This window comes from Pan troglodytes, chromosome 9 (genome assembly GCF_028858775.2).
Source record: "Pan troglodytes isolate AG18354 chromosome 9, NHGRI_mPanTro3-v2.0_pri, whole genome shotgun sequence".
NCBI lineage: Eukaryota > Metazoa > Chordata > Mammalia > Primates > Hominidae > Pan > Pan troglodytes.
In genome coordinates, this window is record NC_072407.2 from 51,889,234 (window position 1) to 51,913,351 (window position 24,118).

Here is a 24,118-nt window from a genome sequence, read left to right on the forward strand (position 1 = left end):
ACTTTTGAAAATCTTATTTTTAGTTTAAATTTACCAGTGAACTTTAGTCTACACAAAAGCATTTGTTTTGACTCGAAATGATGCCAAATCACCAACTGGTGAATAAATTGGTAATTAATCTACAAAAGGGAAGTTAGAAAAAAATTCTTTCTCTTCCCCTCCGCCTTTTTTTTTTTTTTGGTAAGTTTAGATCCCTGTTAGCGATGATATTCTGTGCAGATTGAAAGCTGACTCAGAGAAAGCTATTATTATCCTTCCTTTTTCAGGGTTTAAAGTTTTCATTATTAACATTTGCCGACATTTTTTAGCTTTCATTCTCGTCCTTACCCTGTTCCCTTCTCCATTCCCGTCTAATGTGTAGAAACATGTGAGCCCTGTTTTCTTGGATTCATTTGGATCCCCCTTTGTGCACTTAACAGGACAATTATGAAAATTCATGTGCTGATTACATGCTGATTTTTTTGAGCTTCAGAATGAAAACACTAGGCCAGTCGTGATGGATCATGCTTGTAACCCCAGCACTTTGGGATGCCAAGGCAGGCGGATCACCCGAGGTCAGGAGTTTGAGACCAACCTGGCCAACATGGTGAAACCCCATCTCTATTAAAAATACAAAAATTAGCTGGGTGTGGTGGTGGGCGCCTGTAATCCCAGCTACTCAGAAGGCTGAGGCAGGAGAATCACTTGAACCTGGGAGGCGGAGGTTGCAGTGAGCTGAGATCACGCCACTGCACTCCAGTCTGGGCAACAACAGTGAGACTCTGCCTCAAAAAAAAAGAAAAAAAGGAAAAGAAAAAGAAAACACTGTATAACTTCAAATTAACATCAATTAAATAATGTCCACAATAGCTGAGTTTTATTTATGTAAATTTAATTATTCAGCTAAGCTGAATTTTTTTTCTCTAGTTGGAGACAATTTATCCATCTCCTGGGTTATATCATGAGATTTAAACTGATGGGCCCTGATAGGAAGAAGCTAAATTAGATTTTAATCAAAGAGATACTATGCAAAACTTGGTAGTGAAGAAAGGAAATCTAATGTCCAATACTGCCATCCTTGCCAGGCAATGTCCTTGTATGTAGAACTGACTCAACAGAATTTTCTTTTTTTTTTTGAGACAGAGTTTCATTCTTGTTGCCCAGGCTGGAGTGCAGTGGCGTGATCTCAGCTCACTGCAACCTCCGCCTCCCGGGTTCAAGCGATTTTCCCACCTCAGCCTCCCTAGTAGCTAGGATTACAGGCATGCACCGCCACCCCTGGCTAATTTTGTATTTTTAGTAGAGACAGGGTTTCTCCATGTTTGTCAGACTGCTCTCGAACTCCTGACATCAGGTGATCCACCTGTCTCAGCCTCCCAAAATGCTGGGATTACAGGCATGAGCCACCGTGCCTGGCCGGAATTTTCTTTTTCCTTTTTTTTTTTTTTTGAGATGGAGTCTCGCTCTTGTTGCCCAGGCTGGAGTGCAGTGGTGCGATCTCGGCTCACTGCAACCTCTGCCTCCCGGGTTCAAGGGATTTCCCTGCCTCAGCCTCTCGAGTAGCTGGGACTACAGGCATGCGCCACCAGGCTTGGCTAATTTTTTGTATTTTAGTAGAGACAGGGTTTCACCATGTTGGTCAGGATGGTCTTGATCTCCTGACCTCGTGATCAACCCACCTCGGCCTCCCAAAGTGCTTGGATTACAGGCGTGAGCCACTGTGCTCAGCCCAGAATTTTCTTAAAAGCTAAAAGCACACAGGGGTAGGTTGGAGAGAGAATTTTTGAGAGTGAAACAGAACACAGAATTTTTTAGAGTGAAACTACTCTGTATGATGCTATGATGGTAGATACATGTCAAAACTCACAGAATATTCCACTTGAGGCCATGAGTTCAAGATCAGCCTGGCCAGCATGGTGAAACCCCGTCTCTACTACAAATACAAAAATTAGCTGAATGTGGTGGCGTGCACCTGTAATCCTAGCTACTTGGGAGGCTGAGGCAGGAGAATCGCCTGAACCTGGGAGGCAGAGGTTGCAGTGAGCCGAGATTGTGCCACTTCAACCTGGGCTATAGAGCAAGACTGCGTCAAAAAAAAAAAAAAAAAAAAAAAAAAAAAAAAAAGCTAAAGTCAGTATGGGGCCAAAGAACCTACAGAAGTTCATCTGGCTCCATTTAAATGAGGCCTTCTTTGAGTGCTCGTTCACATCCTATTCAACCCTCTTTTACATGCCCTCCTGGGACTATCTCTCAGCCTTTCCCAAGACTGTCTTCCTCCTTCCAAATTCTTCTTTTTTTTGAGACGGAGTCTCGCTCTGTTGCCAGGCTGGAGTGCAGTGGTGCAATCTCGGCTCACTGCAACCTCCACCTCCCAGCTTCAAGTGATTCTCCTGCCTCAGCCTCCTGAATAGCTGGGACTACAGGCATATGCCACCATGCCCAGCTAATTTTTGTATTGTTAGTAGAGATGGGGTTTCGCCATGTTGGCCAGGATGGTCTTGATCTCTTGATCTTGTGATCCGCCCACCTTGACCTCTCAAAGTATTGGGGGGATTACAGCATGAGCCACCGTGCCCTGCCCTCTTTTTTTTTTTTTTTTGGGGCAGGGTCTTGCTCTGTTGCCCAGGCTGAAGTGTGGTGGTGCAATCTCAGCTCACTGCAACCTATGCCTCTCAGGCTCAAGCCATCCTTCTACCTCAGTCTCCTGAGTAGCTGGGGCTACAGGCATGCACCACCGCACCTGGCTAATTTTCATATTTTTTGTAGAGATGGGGTTTCACCATGTTGCCCAGGCTGGTCTCGAACCCCTGAGCTCAAGTGATTCACCTGCCTCGGCCTCCCAAAGTGCTGGGATTACAGGTGTGAGCCACTGCACCCAGCCCCCATTCTTCTTTGTGGGGACAAAAAGGTCAAACAAGGACAAGGGTTAGGGAATGGCTGGGGAATTCAGATAATTGAGTTAAAGAAAAACAGATAGGTTCTTTGGTCACCATAGCTTCAAATAATAGATTTGATCAAATCTTGAATGGTGTTTGGCATTTTATAGGACCTCAAAAGTTTGGATAGCTGTCACCACACACTTTTCTCATTCCTCTTCTCTAAGGCCCCCATAGCATTTCCTCGGAAATCATTCTATTCATCCTTTATTCCCTGGTAGTGTCAGAGGAGATTAGTCACGTTTTCCAGCCTCTGGCAGAAATGCTTCTGCTAACTTGTGCCTTGGTATTATAAGGAAGGTCCATGAAATTCATCACTGTGCTTTGAGAAAGATGTTATTGACCGGGCACCATGGCTCATGACTATAATCCCTTTGAGATCAGCCTGGACAACATGGCAAGACCCCGTTCTCTACAAAAAATACAAAAATTAGCCGGGTGTGGTGGTCCTGTAGTCCCAGCTACTTGGGTGGCTGAGGTGGGAGGATGGAAGCCCAGGAGGCAGAGGTTGCAGTGAGCCGAGATTGAGTCACTGCACTCCATCCTGGATGATAGAGCCAGACCCTTTCTCAAAAAAAAAAAAAAAAAAAAAAAAAAGCTGGGGTGCAGTGGCTCAAGCCTGTAATCACAGCATTTTGGGAGGCCGAAGCAGGTGGATCACCTGAGGTTGGGAGTTTGAGACCAGCCTGACCAACATGGAGAAACCCTATCTCTATAAAAATACAAAATTAGCTGGGTGTGGTGGCACATACCTATAATCCCAGCTACTCAGGAGGCTGAGGCAGGAGAATCGCTTGAACCTGGCAGGCAGAGGTTGCGGTGAGTTGAGATCACGCCTATGCACTCCAGCCTGGGCAACAAGAGGGAAACTCCGTCTCAAAAAAAAAAAAAAGAGAAAAAAAGGTATTAGGGAAATTCCTTTGGGAGGACTCATGGGAAAGATTATAGCTCTAGAAGAATTGTGCTGCACCTATGCAACTGATATGTTTATCCTTTAGAGACTATGCATTTTGTACCTCATCTGATTTCTCCCTTTGTGTTGATTACCAGGAGTTTCTTTTCTTCTTGTTATATTTTTTTGAGATGGAGTCTTGCCCTGTCACCCAGGCTGGAGTGCAGTGGGTGCAATCTCAGCTCACTGCAACTTCCGTCTCCCCAGTTTAAGCCGTTCTCCTGCCTCAGCCTCCCTAGTAGCTGAGATTACAGGCATGCATCACAATGCCCAGCTAATTTTTATATTTTCTGGTAGAGATGGGGTTTCACCATGTTGGCCAGGTTGGTCTCAAACTCCTGACCTCAAGTGATCCACCTGCCTCGGCCTCCCGAAGTGCTGGGATTACAGGCATGAGCCATTGCACCTGGCCTTACCAGGAGTTTCCGAGTCAACTTTTATGCCATCTATAGCAAAAACTTCATGACTTGCATCTTACCTCTATACCTTTACTTTCCCTTTGCTATGTGGTTTCTGTTTCAAATTTATTTTATCTTGCTATAGTGTTTGTATATTTATAAGTGGCCTTTAGATTATTCTTGTAAGAAGATAGGGTATAGATAAATAAGTAAAATAGACATTTGTAGATAAGAAAATCCAGAGAAAAGTGAGTTCTTTAAGGCAGCAGATAGCTCCATTGATAAAACCTAGGCTTGCCACAGATTACCCACAGTACAGTGAAGATTGTATTAGAAAATGCAATGCCCTTTTAAGCGCCATGTCAATCCTTATAATATAGATAAATAAAGCAGCGGGTGTGTGAATTGCATTCAAGTCATGGAGCCCAGGAACCATTGAATGAATGGTAAAGCAGTACTCTAGGAAGGTCTTTTTCAACTTGGTTGTTAGTGCAGATTAGATTCTTCTACAGGAGAAAAGTCTCAAGTGACCCAAAGGAAGTGATTCATAGGGGACAAAAGCAGAGGGTGGTGACAGAAGCCTAAGATGGTGTCCCAGAGGGAAAGTGGGCAGTGCCAAGCAGAAACTACAAAAAAATAAATAAGCATTTGTTGAAAGGCAAGTTCATAAGCCATCCAAACCAGGGTCACAAGCTCCCAACAGAGTGGCTAGAATCTCTGCTGATGAATTGAAGGAAATTTGCAATAAGGAAAAATACACCCATTTGAAAAGAAATCCAGTTCATAAGGTCAGCCCAACCCAAAACATCAGTGAACAGGAATTTGGTTCACTGAACAATACCAGTCTTGGTCCTACAGTGGCCAACTCATTCCTTTACAAAGTGAATACAGTTCACACCTATTTTTGTACTGAAAATTCTACAGAATAGCTTTAAGAAAAATCCTGGACAGTCAGGAACTCTAAAAAAATTTGACCTTCTTTTCTAGCACAGCTGGGTGGCAGTTTGTGTCCCTTTTACGATGTTAGCAATTGCCAGTTTCACTCAACTGCCACAAATGGGGGTAGTAAAATTCCAATTACCTCATACATGGAAACTCTATTAGGAGAGACAGACAATGTCACATTTATGATATTTTACATTTAAATACCAGCAAGTAACAAATGCCCACAGGCTATGCCAAGGACAAGTAAATAATATCAATCTCTTGTAGATATGATGACCATAATAATTATAATCGCTCATACTTACATAGTATTTGCTATGAGGCAGGCATGGTGCTAAACATTAACACACATTAACTCATTTAATTTTATCCTCACAACAATCTCCTTTAAGGTAGTCACATAAGGTAGCTACATATAGGCTTGGCCATTTCCTTCTGTTCTCCCCTCCCCTCCCCTCCCCTTCTCTATCTGTCTCTCTCTTTCTTTCCTTCCTTCCTTCCTTCTCTCTCTCTCCTTCTCTCTTTCTCTCATTCTTTCTCTCTTTCTCCCTTCCTTTCTTCCTTCCTTTCTCTCTCTCTCTTTCTTTCTTTCTTTTTTCTTTCTTTCCTTTCTTGACAGAGTCTCATTCTGTCACCCAGGCTGGAGTTCACTGACATCATCATGGCTCACTGCAGCCTCAACCTCCCGGGCTCAATACATTCTCCCACCTCAGCCTCCCGAGTACCTGGACTATAGGCATGTGCCACCATGCCTGGCTAACTTTTGTATTTTTTTTTGTAGATACAAGAGACAAGGTTTCACCTTATTGCATAGGATGGTTTTGTTAAACTCCTGGGCTCAAGCAATCTGCCTGCCTCAGCCTCCCAAAGTGCTGGGATTACAGGAGTAAGGCACCGAGCCCGGCCTGGCTTTGCCGTTTTCAATGTGTCTATACTTATACATCTCACTGTCATACACTAGGTCAAAATTACCCCAATCTTGAATATTTACTGCCCCCTTCAAATTCTTTGGGCAAGTGGGGTAAGGAGTACCAGATCTACCATTCATTGAATCCCTGCACTGTGCCCAGCTCTGTGCTAGGTGCACACATCCATCACAACCCCCCACTTTTTTTTTTTTTGAGACAGAGTTTCCCTATTTTTGCCCAGGCTGGAGGGCAGTGGTGTGATTTTGGTTCACTGCAACTTCTGCCTCCCAGGTTCAAGTGATTCTCGTGCCTCAGCCTCCCGAATAGCTGGGATTACAGGTGCCCACAACCACCCCGGGCTAATTTTGTATTTTTAGTAGAGACGGGGTTTCACCATGTTGGCCAGGCTGGTCTCAAACTCCTGACCACCTCAAGTGATCTGTTTGCCTCCACCTCCCAAAGTGCTAGGATTACAGGTGTGAGTCACTGCACCTGCCCAGAATTTGCATCCTTAACTATGATTCTATACTGTCACTGTGCCAGACTCCATTTGAGGGGCTGGGTGTCCCAACTGCTTTTGGGTTTAAGATTTTGAAATATGTTGGAACATCTAATTTTTGAGCTTCTATAACTGGTCTTAAGTCATGGAGTTGGGGACATTTGCAGTTCTTTTCACGGGGATAAAGTAAACTTGGGTACATCCCAACAAGTGAGATGCACTGATTCCACCATAAGAACCATGTGGTGAGGGCCATGCCTTAGGGGTGGGGGAGCTACAAGACAGAAGAGCTGGGCCTCTGATGGCATTGAGGAATGAGCTGCTTCACCGTGGAGGGGGACAGACTTGTTTTGTTTAAACCACTCTATTGGGTCTTTGATACCTGCACATGCACCTTACTAATAGACCTCTGAATTTTTTTTTTTTTTGAGACAGAGTCATTCTGTGCTCAGGCTGGAGTGCAGTGGGGGTAATCTTGGCTCACTGCAACCTCTGCCTCGCAGGTTCAAGTGATTCTCATGCCTCAGCCTTCTGAATAGCTGGGATTACAGGCATGTGCCACCACACCCAGCTAATTTTTGTATTTTTAGTAAAGATGGGATTTCACCATGTTGTCCAGGCTGGTCTCGAACTCCTGGCCTCAAGTTATCAGCCTGCCTCAGTCTCCCAAAGCGCTGAGAGTACAGGCGTGAACCACTGCACCTGGCCGATATACCCTCTAAAAATTAAACTACTTGTTTTGATCACCTCCTACTTATCTGTCGGGAAGAGAGGGATGCTTGCCCTAGAATTATGGAGATGGCCAAACCCGTGACACCCAATACTGGGCAGATGAGATCCACAGCAGTTTATTAGTCACATAGATTCAGGCAGGGGAGGACTCTGCCCCTCACAGAGCCACATGGCGGTTACACCCGGGAAAAGAGTGAACTGTCAGGGGCTGGAAGGGTCAAGCTTTGCAGTATCAAGAGGGTGAGGGGCTTCCTGATTTCTTAAGGAGGATGTGATTGGCTTGTTTGAATAATTCCATGGGAACTGAAACCTGCTACTCAGGAATAAGCAGGAATTGCACCTAGTCCATTTGATAGTGAGGGTTATCTGGCTAGAGGATCTTATCCACCGGAGCAGAGTGGGGAGGAAAACTTGCTGTCAGGCCACTCAAGGCCCCCCACACCCAGTTCTACCAGATGTCAAGACAGCACATAATATTGATTTTAGGGTGGGGTGTGGTGGCTCATGCCTGTAATCCCAGCACTTTGGGAGGCCGAGGCGGTGGATCATGAGGTCAGGAGATCGAGACCATCCTGGTCAGCATGGTGAAACCCAGTCTGTACTAAAAATACAAAAAATTAGCTGGGCGTGGTGGCGGGCACATGTGGTCCCAGCTACTCGGGAGGCTGAGGCAGGAGAATGGTGTGAAACCGGGAGATGGAGCTTGCAGTGAGCTGAGATTGCACCACTGCACTCCAGCCTGGGCGACAGAGCCAGACTCCATCTCAAAAAAAAAAAAATTGATTTTAGGCCTTACATCACACTACTGACACATGCAGGGAATCAGAGTCAGGTTATGTAGCCCCTCTGGAAACAATAATGTGACTCCAAGGACATAAATGTAAGTTGATTAGAAGTCTTTTTTTTTTTTTTTTCCGAGACAGAGTTTCCCTCTTGCTGCCCAGGCTGGAGTGCAATGGCGTGATCTCAGCTCACCACAACCTCTCCCTTCCAGGTTCAAGCAATTCTCCTGCTTCAGCCTTCTGAGCAGCTGGGACTACAGGCACCTGCCCCCAAGCCCAGCTAATTTTTGTATTTTTAGTAGAGACAGGGTTTCACCATGTTGGTCAGGCTGGTCTCAAATTCCTGACCTCATGATCTGCCCGCCTTGGCCTCCCAAAGTGCTGGGATTACAGCCGTGAGCCACTGTGCCTGGCCAGAAGTCTTAAATAGAAAGAAAGAATGTATTCATTAAATAAGGATTTGATCAAACCAGAAGATGGAACATTTCCTGTTCTTTCAAGCACTGACCAGGAAGACTCAGCCAACATACTTGTAGGATTTCTGGTCCCATTGACTAGTCACCCTTGTTGTGGAGATGGAAGCATCTGATTAGGAGAGTCCAATGCCATTCGCCTTTAAGTTCTTGTTCTCCGCAGCAAGCACCTTCTCATTCATTCATTTGCATTCAACAGATTTATTCAAAGCTGACTTTTTTTTTTTTTTTTTGAGATGGAGTCTTGCTCTGTCGCCCAGGCTGGAGTGCAGTAGCGCAATTTCAGCTCACTGCAGCCTCCACCTTCCAGTTTCAAGGAGGCTCCCTGCCTCAGCCTCCCGAGTAGCTGGGATTGCAGGCACCTGCCACCACAGCTGGCTAATTTTTGTATTTTTAGTAGAGACGGGGTTTTGCCATGTTGGCCAGGCTGGTCTCGAACTCCTGACCTCAGATGATCCGCCTGCCTTGGCCTCCCAAAGCGCTGGGATTACAGGCATGAGCCACCGCGCCCAGCCAAAACTGACTTTTTGATTTGCTGAAGGCCTAGGAGGCCCCAGGCATTGTGCTAAGGTACTAGGTATGTCAGGGAGAACAAGAACTGGTTGGCCCTTGATTTCATAGGGCTGCAAGTCTTGGCAGGGAGACAGATAATAAAGCAATTAAGGACACACATAAATAAATACCATAAAAGAAAACAAAACATAAGGTCTTCGAGGAAAGTAACAAGACCTGCATGACTCAGCTCCTGTTCTTCCCTCCAGGGTTCGCTCATGCCACCGTCCCCTCCATCCCTAAGTCCCAGCCCCAGTGGTCTTGTACTCACTCTTGCTCGGCCGCTTGTCTGTTTCTTATGTACACCTGTTATAGTTTATAATTACAATGAATGTTGGGGGTTTTGTTGTTGTTGTTTTGAAGACAGGGTCTTGCTCTGTTGCCCAGGCTGGAATGCTGTGGCACAATCATGGTGAATTTTTTAACAGTCACTCTTGTTTGAATGTAAGTTCCAGGAGGTCAGTAATTATATCTATTTGTACTCTTGTGTCACCATCATTCATATACTCATAGGCTCCTAGTGGGCATTCAGAAGTTATTTGAGGCTGGGTGTGGTGGCTCACGCCTGTAATCTCAGCACTTTGGGAGGCCGAGGCAGGCAGACCACTTGAGGTCGGGAGTTCAAGATTAGCCTGGCCAACATGGCGAAACCCTGTCTCTACTAAAAATACAAAAATTAGTGGGGCTGGCTGTGGTGGCTCACGCCTGTAATCCCAGCACTTTGGGAGGCCAAGGCGGGAGGATCACCTGAGGTCAGGAGTTCAAGACCAGCCTGGCCAACATGGCAAAACCCCGTCTCTACTAAAAACACAAAAATTAGCCAGGCATGTTGGCGGGCGCCTGTAATCCCACCTACTCTGGAGGCTGAGGCAGGAGAATTGCTTGAACCTAGGAGGCAGAGGTTACAGTGAGCCAAGATCATGTCATTGCACTCTAGCCTGGGCAACAAGAGTGAAACTCTGTCTTAAAAAAAAAAAAATTAGCCAGGCATGGTGGCAGGCACCTGTAATTCCAACTACTCTGGAGGCTGAGGCAGGAGAATTGCTTGAACCTGGGAGGCGGAGGTTGCAGCGATCCGAGATCATGCCATTGTACTCCAGCCTGGGCGACAAGAGAGAAACTCCATCTGAAAAATATAAATAAATAAATAAATAAAATAAAATACAAAATAAAAATACAAAATAATTAGCTGGGTGTGGTGACACATGCCTGTGATCCCAGCTACTTGGGAGGCTGAGGCCAAGAATCGCTTGAACCCAGGAGGCAGAGGTTTTGTAGTGAGCCGAGATCACGCCACTGCGCTTGGGTGACAGAGTAAGACTCTGTCTCAAAAAAAAAAAAAAATTAATTGATTGTTCAAAGAATGCATGTACAGGGTGACCTGGATGGAGTTGGGGCAGGTCAGGGAAGGTGTCCCATCGTTTTTATGCTCCACTTTCAATCTGCTCAGCTTCACCTGTCTCTTGCTCCAGCTCTGCAGGGGTTCTGCCTGATTTCATCCAGGTGCAACCTGACAGCACATTGCTTCCTGCCTGTACCTCACGTTTCTGTTTTCTGTTCTGGCGCTGGCCTGTTGATGCTACCAGGGGGCCTTCTCAGTGCCCACGCCCACACATACACAGCCTGGAAATGCAGTGGAGTTCACATCCATGGGTGAGGCTTTGAGCAATGGGAGACAGGAGCCAGAGGGTAATATTTTCCCTTTGCTCTCCTCTGAAGGAGGGTCCCAAGGCAGATTCTATTAGATTCCTTGCGGATGTGGTCCTGCAGATGAAGCAATCAGTTGCATTGGGAGATGGCCCATGCATCCTTGCATTGGCTGTTCCTCCTTCTCTGCTTTTCTCCCTGTGTATTCCTCTCTCCTGCTCCCTGTGTTTGTCTTCCCTATTGAAACAGTAGCCAACAGCACTTTGCCTTGGGCTTCACTTACTGGGGAACCCAGAAGAACACGGCAACTTCTTTCAGAATCTGATATTTGAGCTGAGACCTGTCAGATGAGTGAGTTAGGCAAACAAAACAAAACAAAACAAAAAACAAAAACAAAACAAACAAAACAAAAGAAAAAAGAGAGAGAGAGAGAAAAAAATGATGAAGGGGCCCAGGCGTGGTGGCTCATGCCTGTAACCCCAGCACTTTGGGAGGCCAAGGCAGGTGGATCACCTGAGGTCTGAAGTTCGAAACCAGCCTGGCCAACATGGTGAAATCCCATCTCTACTAAAAATACAAAAATTGGATGGGTTTGGTGGTGCGCGCCTATAATCCCAGCTACTCGGGAGGCTGAGGCAGGAGAGTCACTTGAACCCGGGAGGCAGAGGTTGCAGTGAGCCAAGATCATGCCACTGTACGCCAGCCTGTGCCACAGAGCGAGACTCCATCTCAGAAAAAAAAAAAAAGCTGAAGGAAGGTGGGAGTTGGCTTCCAGGCAGGCAGCGTGCTTTCTAAGCCAGGGGAGAGGCCAGTGCCTGGGGGAACTAAAAGGCCTCTGTGCCATCTGGGGGAGGGGAAGGATGTAAGGGAGAGATGAAGGGGCAGTGAGAGGTCAGTTCACACAGGGCCTTCCTTGTAGGAGTTTGGGTTTTATTCTAACGTAAGGAGAGCCACTGGAAGGCTGATGCAGGAGCATGACAGAATCACATTATGATTTATTTTATTTTATTTTATTTGAGGTGGGGTTTTGCTCTTGTTGCCCAGGCTGGAGTGCAGTGGCACAATCTCAGCTCACTGTAACTTCCACCTCCCGGGTTCAAATGATTCCCCTGCCTCAGCCTTCTGAGTAGCTGGGATTACAGGTGCCTGCCCCCACACCTGGCTAATTTTTGTATTTTTATTAGAGATGGGGTTTTGCCATGTTGGCCAGGCTGGTCTTAAACTCCTGACCTCAGGTGATCTGCCACCCTCAGCTTCTCAAAGTGCTGGGATTACAGGCATGAGCCATCGTGCCTGGGCACATTATTATTTATTTTAAAAGAGCACTTAGATGTCATATGGAAAATAACCATTTTTAGCTTTGAGGAAGGAGCCAGAGTAAGGTAGGGACACCAGCTAGGAGTTTCTACAGGAGTCCAGATGAGAAATGATAGTTGCTTAGAACAGGGTAGCTGACTGGAGAGAAGTGGACGAATCTGAAACATACTTTTGAAGTACAATCCTTCTGACTTGTTGGTGGGTTGGATGGGGTAGGAGAGAATGGGGGAAAGAGGAGGAAAGTATGGCTCCCAGGTTTCTGGTTGGAATGGTGGGCGAGAATGATGGAGTAAAGATTAGAGGAGTAGATTAAGAACTAAGTTTTGGGCCAGGCGCAGTGGCTCACACCTGTAACCCCAGCACTTTGGGAGGCCGAGGTGGGTGGATCACCTGAGGTGAGGAGTTCAAGACCAGCCTGACCAACATGGTGAAACCCTGTCTCTACTAAATACAAAAAATTAGCCAGGCATGGTGGCAGGTGCCTGTAATCCCAGTTACTTGGGAGGCTGAGGCAGGAAAATCACTTGAACCTGGGAGGCGAAGGTTGCAGTGAGCTAAGATTGTGCCACTGCACTCCAGCCTGGGCAACAAGAGCAAAACTCTGTCTCAAAAAAAATAAAATAAAAAAAGAAGAACTTACTTTTGGATATGTTGATATGTTAGTTTTTTGTTTTGTTTGTTTTTTGATATGTTAAAGATATCTTTTTTTAAAATTTATTTTTATTATTTATTTAGTTATTCATTTGAGACAAGATGGTGCAATCTTGGCTCACTGGTACCTCCGCCTCCTGGACTCAAGCAATCCTCTTGGCTCAGCCTCCCAAGTAGCTGGGATTACAGGCACATGCCGCCATGACCACCTAATTTAGTAGAGATGGGGTTTTACCATGTTGACCAGGCTGGTCTCAAACTCCTGACCTCAAGTGATAGGCCCACCTTGGCCACCCAAAATCCTGGGATTATAGGCATGAGCCACTGCGCCTGGTTGAGTTCAATGTGACCTTGAACTTCTGGGCTCAAACAATCCTCCTGAGTAGCTGGGACCACAGTCACGTGCCACTGCACCCAGCTGATTTAAAAAAACGTTTTGTATAGGTGGAGTCTTGCTTTGTCATCAAGGCTGGTCTCAAGCTTCAATCTATCCTCTCACCTTGGCCTCCCAAAGTGCTGGGATTACAGGCATGAGCCACTGTGCCCAGTCTGGTATTGGGGGAACCCACCCCCAATATTTCAACGTAGGTTCTTTCTATTTTCTGTAAGAGTCAGCCAGCTGAGAAATAAAGAGAAAGAGAAAGAGTACAAAGAGAGGAATTTTTTTTTTTTTGAGACGGAGTCTTGCACTCTTGCCCAGGCTGGAGTGCAGTGGTGTCATCTTGGCTCACTGCAAGCTCCGCCTCCCGGGTTCATGCCATTCTCCTGCCTCAGCCTCCCGAGTAGCTGGGACTAAAGGCACCCACCACTACGCCTGGCAAATTTTTTGTATTTTTAGTAGAGATGAGGTTTCACCGTGTTAGTAAGGATGGTCTCAATCTCCTGACCTTGTGATCCACCCACCTCAGCCTCCCAAAGTGCTGGGATTACAGGCGTGAGCCACCGCACCTGGCCCAAAGAGAGGAATTTTACAGCTGGGCTGCCGGGGGTGACATCACATATTGGTAGGACTGTGATGCCTACCTGAGCCACAAAACCAGGAGTTTTATTAAGGATTTCAAAAGTGGAGGGGGTGCAAGAACAGGCAGTAGGTCACAAGATCACATGCTTCAAAGGGCAAAAAGAACAAAGATCACATGCTTCTGAGGAAACAGGACAAGGGCAAAATCAGAAACTCCTGATAAGGGTCCAGCAAAGATCACAAGGCAAAGGGCAAAAGCGGAATTACTGATAAGGGTCTATGTTCAGCGGTGCACGTATTTTCTTGATAAACATCTTAAACAACAGAAAACAGGGTTCAAGAGCAGAGAACCAGTCTGACATCAAATTTACCAGGGCGGGGTGTTTCCCCACCCTAGTAAGCCTGAGGGTACTGCGGGAGACCAGGGCGTATTTCAGTCCTTATCTCAACCGCATAAGACAGACACTCCCAGAGCGGCAGTTTATAGACCTCCCCCAGAAATGCATTCCTTTCCCACAGTATTAATCCTTGCTAGGAAAAGAATTTAGCAATATCTTCCCTACTTGCATGTCTGTTTATAGGCTCTCTGCAAGAGGAAAAATATGGCTCTATTTTGCCCGAACCTGCAGGCAGTCAGACTTTATGTTTGTCTTCCCTTGTTCCCTGAAAATCGCTGTTATTCTGTTGTTTTTCAAGGTGCACTGATTTCATATTGTTCAAACATATATGTTTTACAATCACTTTGTACAGTTAACACAATTATCATAGTGGCCCTGAGGTGACGTACATCCTCAGCTTACAAAGATAACAGGATTAAGAGATTAAAGTAAGACAGGTGTAAGAAATTATGAAAGTATTATTTGGGAACGGGTAAATGTCCATGAAATCTTCACAATTTATGTTCCTCTGCCGCGGCTCCAGCTGGTCCCTCCATTCAGGGTCCCTGACTTCCCACAACAGCCTGGCATGTCTTTAAATCATTCAAGTGGAGATATCAAGTAGACATCTGGGTATATGAGACAAGCGCTCAGAAGAGTAGTCCAGGGTAAAGTTACACATTTGGGAGCAGGACTGGTTACATAATTTGTGGGACCCAGCGCAAAATGAAGATAAATAGCCTCATGTTAAAAAATTATTAATAACTTCCAGACATCAAGAGGATAACATCAAACCAAGCACAGAGACCTACAGGTAACGGCACAGGTCACTTGCCCATGAAGCCTATATGTGATATTTAATTTGGAAATTGATCAGATTATTTATGGAGAGAGAGTTATCAGGAGAAGGAATGGGGACCCCAAATAGGACCTTGAAACCTGTTTATATGCTGGTAGTCACAATGAGACAATACTGTACGATCTCACTTATGTGAGATACCTAGAATAGTCAAATGCATAGAGAAGGAAAGCAAAATGGCAGTTGCCAAGAGCTGGAGGGAGGTGGGAATGGGGAGTTCATGCTTAATGGGTACAGAGTTTCACTGTGGGAAGAAAAAGTTCTGGAGATGGATGGTGGTGATGGTTGCACAACAATATGAATGTATTTAGTGCCACAGAGCCATACACTTAATTAAAATGGTTAAAAATGTTAAATTTTGTTATGTATATTTCACCATAACAAAAAAATGCTGGCCAGGCATGGTGGCTCACACCTGTAATCCCAGCACTTTGGGGGGCCTAGGCAGGAGGATCAACTGAGGTTAGGAGTTTGAGACCAGCCTGGCCAACATGGGGAAACCCCGTCTCTACTAAAAATACAAAAATTAGCTGAGTGTGGTGGTGTGCACCTGTAATGTGAGCTACTCGGGAGTCTGAGGCAGGAGAATTGCTTGAATCTGGGAGGTGGAGGTTGCGGTGAGCTGAATTGCGCCACTGCACTCCAGCCTGGGCGACAAGAGCAAGACTCCCTCTCAAAAAAAAAAAAAATTGCTTTTCTCTCTACACTTCTATTATCCTTCATGTGCCTGGCTTTTCTTTTCCTACCTCTCTGGCCACTTCTCAGTCTCCTCAATTCCTTCTCTACCTGAATGAGAAATGCTGCAGTTCTTCCTTTCTTCCTCTATTCCTTCCTCCCTTCCTCCCCTTCTCTCCGTCCCTTTCTTCTTCTCTTCCCTCCCCTCCCCTCCCCCTCCCTCCCTCCCTTCCTTCCTTTCTTCCTTCCTTCCTTCCTTCCTTCCTCTTTCTCCACAAATATTTGTCTACTGCGTGCTAGGAATAAACAGGGAACAAAAGATACAAACTCTCTCCCTCATGGAGCATATATTCTACTGATTGAGAGATGGTCTATAAACAAATAAACAAGTAAACATGTAGTATTTTAGATGGTCATAGAGCTACAGGAAAAAAAAAAGCAGATTAAGGGGAATTGGAAGAACCAAGGATGGGAAAAGGGTTGCTATTTTTTTTTTTTGAGACAGAGTCTTGCTCTCTTGCCTAGGCTGGAGTTCAGTGGCGCAATCTCGGCTCACTGCAACCTCCACCTCCCTGGTTCAAGCAATTCTCCTGTCTCAGCCTCCCAGGTAGCTGGGACTACAGGCATGTGCCACCACGCCTGGCTACTTTTTTTCTATTTTTAGTAGAGATGGGGTTTCACCATGTTGGCCAGGCTGGTCTCGAACTCCTGACCTCAAGTGATCCGCCTTCCTTGGCCTCCAAAAGTGCTGGGATTACAGACGTCAGCCACCACGCCTGGCCAGGGTTGCTATTTTTTACAAGATGATCTGCTAAAGTTACATTCGAGTAAAGAACTGAAGACAGTGGGAGAGCAAGCAATGCTATTATCTGGAAGAGCCTTCTAAGAGGATCACAGCAAGTGCAAAGGCCCTGAGGAAGAATAGAGGTTCCCAAGATTGGAACAGGCAGAAGAAGGAATGGGTGGTAAGGAAGAAAGATGACTTGAGAAACTTGTCTGTGCTGAAGAGCAGAGAAATATTATTATTATTATTTTTAGAGAAAGGGTCCCACTCTGTTGCCCAGGCTGGAGTGCAGTGGCGTGATCATAGCTCACTGCAACCTTGAACTCCTGGACTCAAGACTCAAGTGATCCTCCTGCCCCAGCCTCCTGAGTAGCTAGGACTATAGGCATGCACAATCATGTCTGGCTAATTTTTTTTTTAAGTGAAAGCAAATTTATTAGAGAAGTAAATAAACGAGCAGGGCATGGTGGCTCATGCCTGTAATCCCAGCACTTTGGGAGGCTGAGATAGGTGGATCACCTAAGGTCAGGAGTTCAAAACCAGCCTGGCCATCATGGTGAAACCCCATCTCTACTAAAAAATAGAAAAATAGAAAAATTAGCCGGGAGTGGTGGTGGGTGCCTATAATCCCAGCTACTTGGGAGGCTGAGGAAGGAGAATTGCTTGAACCCAGGGGGTGGAGGTTGCAGTGAGTTGAGATCGTACCACTGCACTCCAGCCTGGGTGACAGAGTGAGACTCCATCTCAAGAAAAAAACAAAGTAAATAAACAAAAGAATGGCTACTCCATAAGCAAAGCAGCCTAATTTTTTTTTAATCTATTTTTTTTTTTTTTGTAGAGACAGGGTCTCTCTATGTTTCCCAGGCTGGTCTCAAATAATCCTCCTGCCTCAGCCTCCCGAAGAGCTGGGATTACAGGTGTGAGCCACAGTGCCCAGCCAAGAAATATTGTTTATTGAAGGTTTGCTATGCTCTCACTTTGTGTGAAGTGCCAAGGTTAGAGCAGAGAACCGACAGAAGTGGTTCCTGACCTCATGGAGCTGACAGTCCAGCAGAGGAGAGACAGGTTTGACAAACAATGATTCAGCTCCACTTTCGATGAGTTCTCTGAGAGAGTGGTGGAGGGTGAAGGGAGTGTATTATAGTAAGACAACACCGAAAGAGGGGAAGGGAGGAGGGATCAGAGGGGGCGTCTTGGAGGAAGTGACACTTGACGGATTACGATTTGGTGTCCCCTGTGCCTCCACCTTCAGGGAGCAATGCCCTGGTTCTGGTGACATGGGCACTCAGGGTCCCCATGGCAGTTCCTTCTCATTGAGTGTCACCTCCGTCATTTGGCTTCAAGAACTGGAATATGCAAATGGAAGTCAGTTATGTATGATCAAATGACACTGGCTACATGCTCAAGAACGAATTTAGCATCTACCACCAGCATTCCCACAGTATTCCCAAATAACTTCTATATCCTCCCCACCTCCAGACACACATGTGTACACACACACGACCTCACACACATTCTCAAACCAGCCTGTCAGTCTACCTCACTCTCCTCTTCAGTTTCAGCTTCCACTGGTCTAGGTCCCTGGCCCATGAAGCCAGTTGATGGAGCCTCATGGTGGCCAAAGTTGAAGGGACTTAATGTGGGGACACCGAAGTGTGTGCCCAGGCCATCTCTCCAGCCTTCTAAAACCACCTGCCTTGGGGAGAGGAAGTGGGGAGAATGTCATCTGCTCTGTTTGTACTCCAGAGCAGCTCTGCTTGTGCCCCCACAAAGTCTCTCATCCAAGTTTTCTGTCAACTTTCTGTTCACAGAGTTTCACTTCCAGTTCAAGGGCTAGATGGGGAGTTGACATATGACCTTGGGCAAATTACTTACCTTCCTTGTGTTGCAATTTTCTCATCTGTAAATGAGGATAACAAAAGTACCTACTTCAGATTAAGTGAAAAAAATTCATGTAAGTGTTTAACATAGTGACTAGCACATATTAGGTGCCCAGTAAATGTTAGCTCTTATTATTACTTTCATCATTATGATTATTTACTGGAGAATTTGGCTACATTAAATGTCTGAGCTCCAGCTCAGCTAGCCAAAGTCTACAGTTCAAAGTCTACTGTTATAACTGTAATCCCAGCACTTTGGGAGGCTGAGGCAGGTGGATCACTTGAGGTCAGGAGTTCAAGACCAGCCTGGCCAACATGGTGAAACCCTGTCTCTACTAAAAATACAAAAATTAGCCAAGTGTGATGGTGCACACCTGTAATCCCAGCTATAAGGGAGGCTGAGGCATGAGAATAGCTGGAACCCAGGAGGCAGAGGTTGCAGTGAGCCAAGATTGTGCCACCACTCTACTCCAGCCTGGGTGACACAGCAAGAGTCTGTCTCAAAAAACAAAACAAACCAAACAAACAAACAAACAAACAAAGTCTACTGTTAAATAAATTGGCATTCCAGTTTCATCCAATCGGGTTTATGAGCTTAGCTAATGTGTGTCTGCCCCTAAGAGCTAAAGCTGCCCTGGGGCCTCCCAGTCTCTTCCTTAGCCAGGCAGTGTGGTTCTGAGTACCAGAAAGCTCCTGAGGAAAACCCTCTGCCAAAATGTAACACCAAGGGAAAAGGATAAAAGCAGCAATTTTGGACCAGGCTGGCATGAACTGTGATCCCAGTCTGCCATACTTATTTTTTTATTCTAAAATAACAGAGATAACATACACAATGGGCTTTCTAACTTGCCACTTTTCCCTTATCTTTTTTCCCTTTGTGAACCTAAAACATCATGTTCTTTCATGCAGTCTTTCAAAAAGAAGGAAAGAAAAAAAAAAGAAAACAACAACAACAACAAAAATCCTTGGACATTCCAGTTCTCTGCTGGCCCAGAGAAGAACAGACTATCTGATATTTCAGCTGGAAGGCAGGGTGGCAGATTCTTTCCAATGGGGTGGCGACTTCCTCCTTACTTTCAGAACACACCCCTTCCCAAAAATACGCCCTCTTGGGCAAGTAGCACAAAGGGAGCAGACCCGGCTCTGGGCGTCAGCAAATGCCCACATCCCTTCCTTTTCCTTTTATACCCAGTGGCCTGGGAATGGCACAAGAGCTTGGGGAATTTGCCCCACCAGTCTGTGTGTGGCGTGGTCAGGCCCGGGAGTGGCCTCTCTCTCATCTCTTACCCTCTTGATCCATCTTCCAAAACAACTGCTAGAAGTAATTTTCCTGAAACCCAAATCGGATCATTATTTCATTCCACCTGCTTATGCTTGTTAACTTGTCATGGCCTTTTGTGCCCCCCAAAAGGGTTCTCAATCTCTAGCCTGGGGTCTATGCATGGTTAGCTACAGAAGAATGATCTTATTCAGATGCAGATTCTAGGCGGTGACTCACGCCTGTAATCCCAGCACTTTGGGAGGCTGAGGAGGGCAGATCACTTGAGGTCAGGAGTTTGAGACCCGCCTGGCCAGCATGGTGAAACCCCATCCCTACTAAAAATACAAAAAAAAAAAAAAAAAAAAAAAAAAAAAAAATTTAGCCGGGAATGGTGGCGCATGCCTGTAATCCCAGCACTCGGAAGGCTGAGGCAGGAGGATCCCTTGAACCCAGGAGGTGGAGGTTACAGTGAGCCGAGATCATGCCACTGCACTCCAGCCTGGGGGACAGAGCGAGACGCCATCTTAAAAGAAAAAAAAGTGTAGATTCTAGAGTTTGAGATAGAACCTGTGGATATGTAGGTATTAGTCTGGATTCTTTAAGTTGCAAGTGACTGAAACTTCAAATTAGCTTTGGTCAAAAAAGAAATTCAGACTGGTGTGGTGGCTGATCCTTGTAATCTTAGGACTTTGGGAGGCCCCTGCAGGAGGATCCCTTGAGCCCAGGAATTCGAGACCAGCCTGGGCAACATAACAAGACCCCATCTCTACAAACAAACAAACAAACCCACTATTTCCTTTGAATAGGAAATTCAAGTCTCAATTATATCTGCAGGATTTTTTTTTTTTTGAGATGGAGTCTCGCTGTGTCGCCCAAGCTGGAGTGTAGTGGTGCGATCTCGGCTCACCGCAAGCTCCGCCTCCCGGGTTCACGCCATTCTCCTGCCTCAGCCTCCCAAGTAGCTGGGACTACAGGCGCCTGCCATCACGCCCAGCTAATTTTTTTTTTTTTTTTGTATTTTTAGTAGAGACAGGGTTTCACCGTGTTAGCCAGGATGGTCTCTCTCGATTTGCTGACCTCGTGATCCGCCCGCCTTGGCCTCTCAAAGTGCTGGGATTACAAGCATGAGCCACCTCGCCCGGCCTACCTGCAGAATTTTTTAACTTATGGAGGTGACTGCATGATGACATGGAGAAGTCCATGCCATTGAAAGAATAATTAATTTATTATTATTTATTAATTAATTTATTTATTTTGAGATGGAGTCTCACTCTGTCACCAAGGCTGGAGTGCAGTGGCCAGATCTTGGCTCACTGCAACCTCCGCCTCCTGGGTTCAAGCGATTCTTCTGCCTCAGCCTCCTGAGCAGCTGGGACTACAAGCACGCATCACCACACCCAGCTAATTTTTGAAACCCCATCTCTACGGGGTTTCACCATATTGGCCAGGCTGGTCTTGAACTCCTGGCCTCGTGATCCACCCACTTATGCCTCCCAAAGTGCTGGGATTACAGGCGTGAGCCACCACGCCCAGCCAAAAGAATAATTTATTACTTACATTTCCCCAGAGAAGGGGGCATGGCACGCCTCACATACAGACCCAAATGGAGAAACACCAGGTTTGATCAGGAGGCAGAAAGGAGTGAGGGGAAGGCATAGGCCACAGCCTTTATTGGGGTTTCAGCAGAAAAATCAAAGCATGGTTGGGTAAACTGTTTAGATCAGTTGGATACATTAAATATGAATAGGAAAAAAAAAAAAAAAAAGCAGACCAGGCACGGTGGCTCACGCCTGTAATCCCAGCACTTTTGGAGGCCTAGGCGGGTGGATCACCTGAAGTCAGGAGTTCCAGACCAGCCTGGCCAACATGGTGAAACCCCATGTCCACTAAAAATACAAAAATTAGCTGGGTGTGGTGGCGGGTACCTGTAATCCCAGGTACTCAGGAAGCTGAGGCAGGAGAATCTCTTGAACCCAGGAGGTGGAGGTTGCAATAAGCCGAGATTGCGCCACTGCACTCCAGCCTGGGTGACAGAAAAAAAAAGAAAGAAAGAAAAAAGGAAAAAAAAAAGCAGTTTAGGATTGGCTAGTTTGAATAATTCCAGCAGGTAGCTGGGTGTGGTGGTGTATATCTGTTGTCCTACAGGAGGATCTGAGACAGGAGGATTGCTGCGCCTAGGAGTTTGAGTTTATAGTGAGCAATGATTACACCACTGCACTCCAGCTTGGGCAAAAGAGCAAGACCCTGTCTCTAAATAAATATATAAATACATACATATGTTTTAAAAAGTATATCATTCAGCCATAAAAAGGAATTAAGATACATGATACATGCTATTATACAACTTGGATGAATCTTAGAAACATGCTAAGTGAAGGAAGCCAGACACAAAAGGCTACATATTGTATGATTCCATATATCATACAATACACGTATGTCTGAAATGTCCAGAATAGGCAAATCCATAGAGAGAGAAGCAGATTAGCCAGGGGCTGGGGGAAGTGGAGAATGGGGAGTCACTGCCTAATGGCTATGGAGTTTCCTTTTGGGGCAATGAAAATGTTCTAGAGCTAGACAGTGGTAATGGCTGCACGACCGTGTAGGAATGTGCTAAATGCCACTGAATTGCACACTTTAAAATAATTTAAAGGGCGATTTTTTTTTTGAGGCAGAGTTTTGCTCTTCTTGCCCAGGCTAGAGTGCAATGGCGAGGTCTCAGCTCAATGCAACCTCTGCCTCCCAGGTTCAAGCGATTCTCCTGTCTCAGCCTCCTGAATAGCTGGGACTATAGGCGTGCGCCACCACACCTGGCTAATTTTTTGTATTTTTAGTTGAGATGGGGTTTCACCATATTAGCCAGGCTGGTCTCGAACTCCTGACCTCAGGTGATCCACCTGTCTTGGCCTCCCAAAGTGCTGGGATTACAGGCGTGAGCCACTATGCCTGGCCTTTTTTTTTTTTTTTTAGAGAGAGATAAGATCTCACTATGTTGCCTCGGCTGGTCTTGAATTCCTGAGCCCAAGTGTTCCTCTCACCTCAGCCTCCCAAAGTGCTGGGTTTACAGGTGTGAGCCACCGCACCTGGCTGAAAGGGTGAATTTTATGTTATGCTAATTTTACCACAACAAAAGCATCTTAATCATAACACTTATTGCCCTTTATTGTAATTTTTCGGTTTTCATCTCTGCCTCCTCTACTCAACATGAGTAGGTTCTGTCTCCAGTTCTTGAATTCTGCCCCAATACAATAGTGTGCTCATTAAAACACTGGCAGAAGGAAGATGAACCTGTTGATGGCAAGCAATGGCTACAGGCTGAGTGTTGATTATCTGCTTTATATTATGTATTGGTTTTCTACACTTGATCTTAGCCAAAAGGCTGAGAAGACATATGTATTGGTTTTCTATTGCTGTGTAACTAATGACCACAAATCTAGAGGCTGAACACAACACATAGATTGTCTCACAGCCCTGTGTGTCAGGAGCCTGGGCATGGCCTTGCTGGGTCTTCCACTCAGGGTCTCACAAAGCTTCAATCAAGGCGGCTGCATTCTAACCTCGAGGCTCCACTATGAATTAATTAACTTCCAGGCTCATTCAGGCTGTTGGGAGGATTCATTTTCTTTTTCCCTTTTTCTTTTTTTTTGAGATGGAGTTTCACTCTTGTCGCCCAGGTTAGAGTGCAATGGCACGATCTCGGCTCACTGCAACCTCCGCCTCCCGGGTTCAAGTGATTCTCCTACCTTAGCCTCCTGAATAGCTGAGATTACAGGCACGTGCCACCACGCCTGGCTAATTTTTTGTATTTTTAGTACAGACAGGGTTTCTCCATGTTGGTCAGGCTGGTCTCGAACTCCCGACCTCAGGTGATTTGCCCGCCTCGGCCTCCCAAAGTGCTGGGATTACAGGCGTGAGCCACGGTGCCTGGCCTCATTTTTTTATGGTTGTGTGACTGAGGTCTCTGTTTTCTTGCTGGCTGCAGGTGGGCTGTTCTTAGCTACCAGAGACTGCCCACAGTTCCTTGCCATGGGACCCTCTCCATGGGCCCCCTCTCATAGCATGGCAGCTTACTTCTTTCAAGCCAGCAATGGAGTGACAGTCTCTCTAGCATGTATGCTAGCAGGATGGACCCTTACATATATGATCATAACTTTAAACATCTTTATCACATTCTATTGGTTACAAGCAAGTCAAAGGTCCTACTCACACCCATGCAGGGTGTGAGTGTAGCTAATTGTAGAGAAGGCCACCCTAGAACTCCTCCTCTACAATTAGCTATGATTTATTGAGAATCTGCTGTGTACCAGACACTATACTCAGCACTTTTCATTAATTATTTCATTTCATCCTCAAACAACCTTAAGAGATAAATACTAGATAATACTAAACAACCTTAAGAGTTAAACAACTAGAGTTGTTTTACAGATTTGGAAATTGAAGCTCAGAGAAACTGGTGTTTGACTTGTTCAAAGTTCCACAACCAATAAGTTTAACTTATTCAAACTTCAAAGTTCCACTTATTCAAACTTCAAAGTTCCACAACCAATAAGTGA

The 24,118-nt window shown here is 45.7% G+C and overlaps 1 pseudogene; it reads right to left on the reverse strand.

The window, feature by feature from the left end:
- Positions 1–22,784: 22,784 nt before the first annotated feature.
- LOC112204948 (U2 spliceosomal RNA) lies at positions 22,785–22,956 on the reverse strand (annotated as a pseudogene).
- Positions 22,957–24,118: the final 1,162 nt, after the last annotated feature.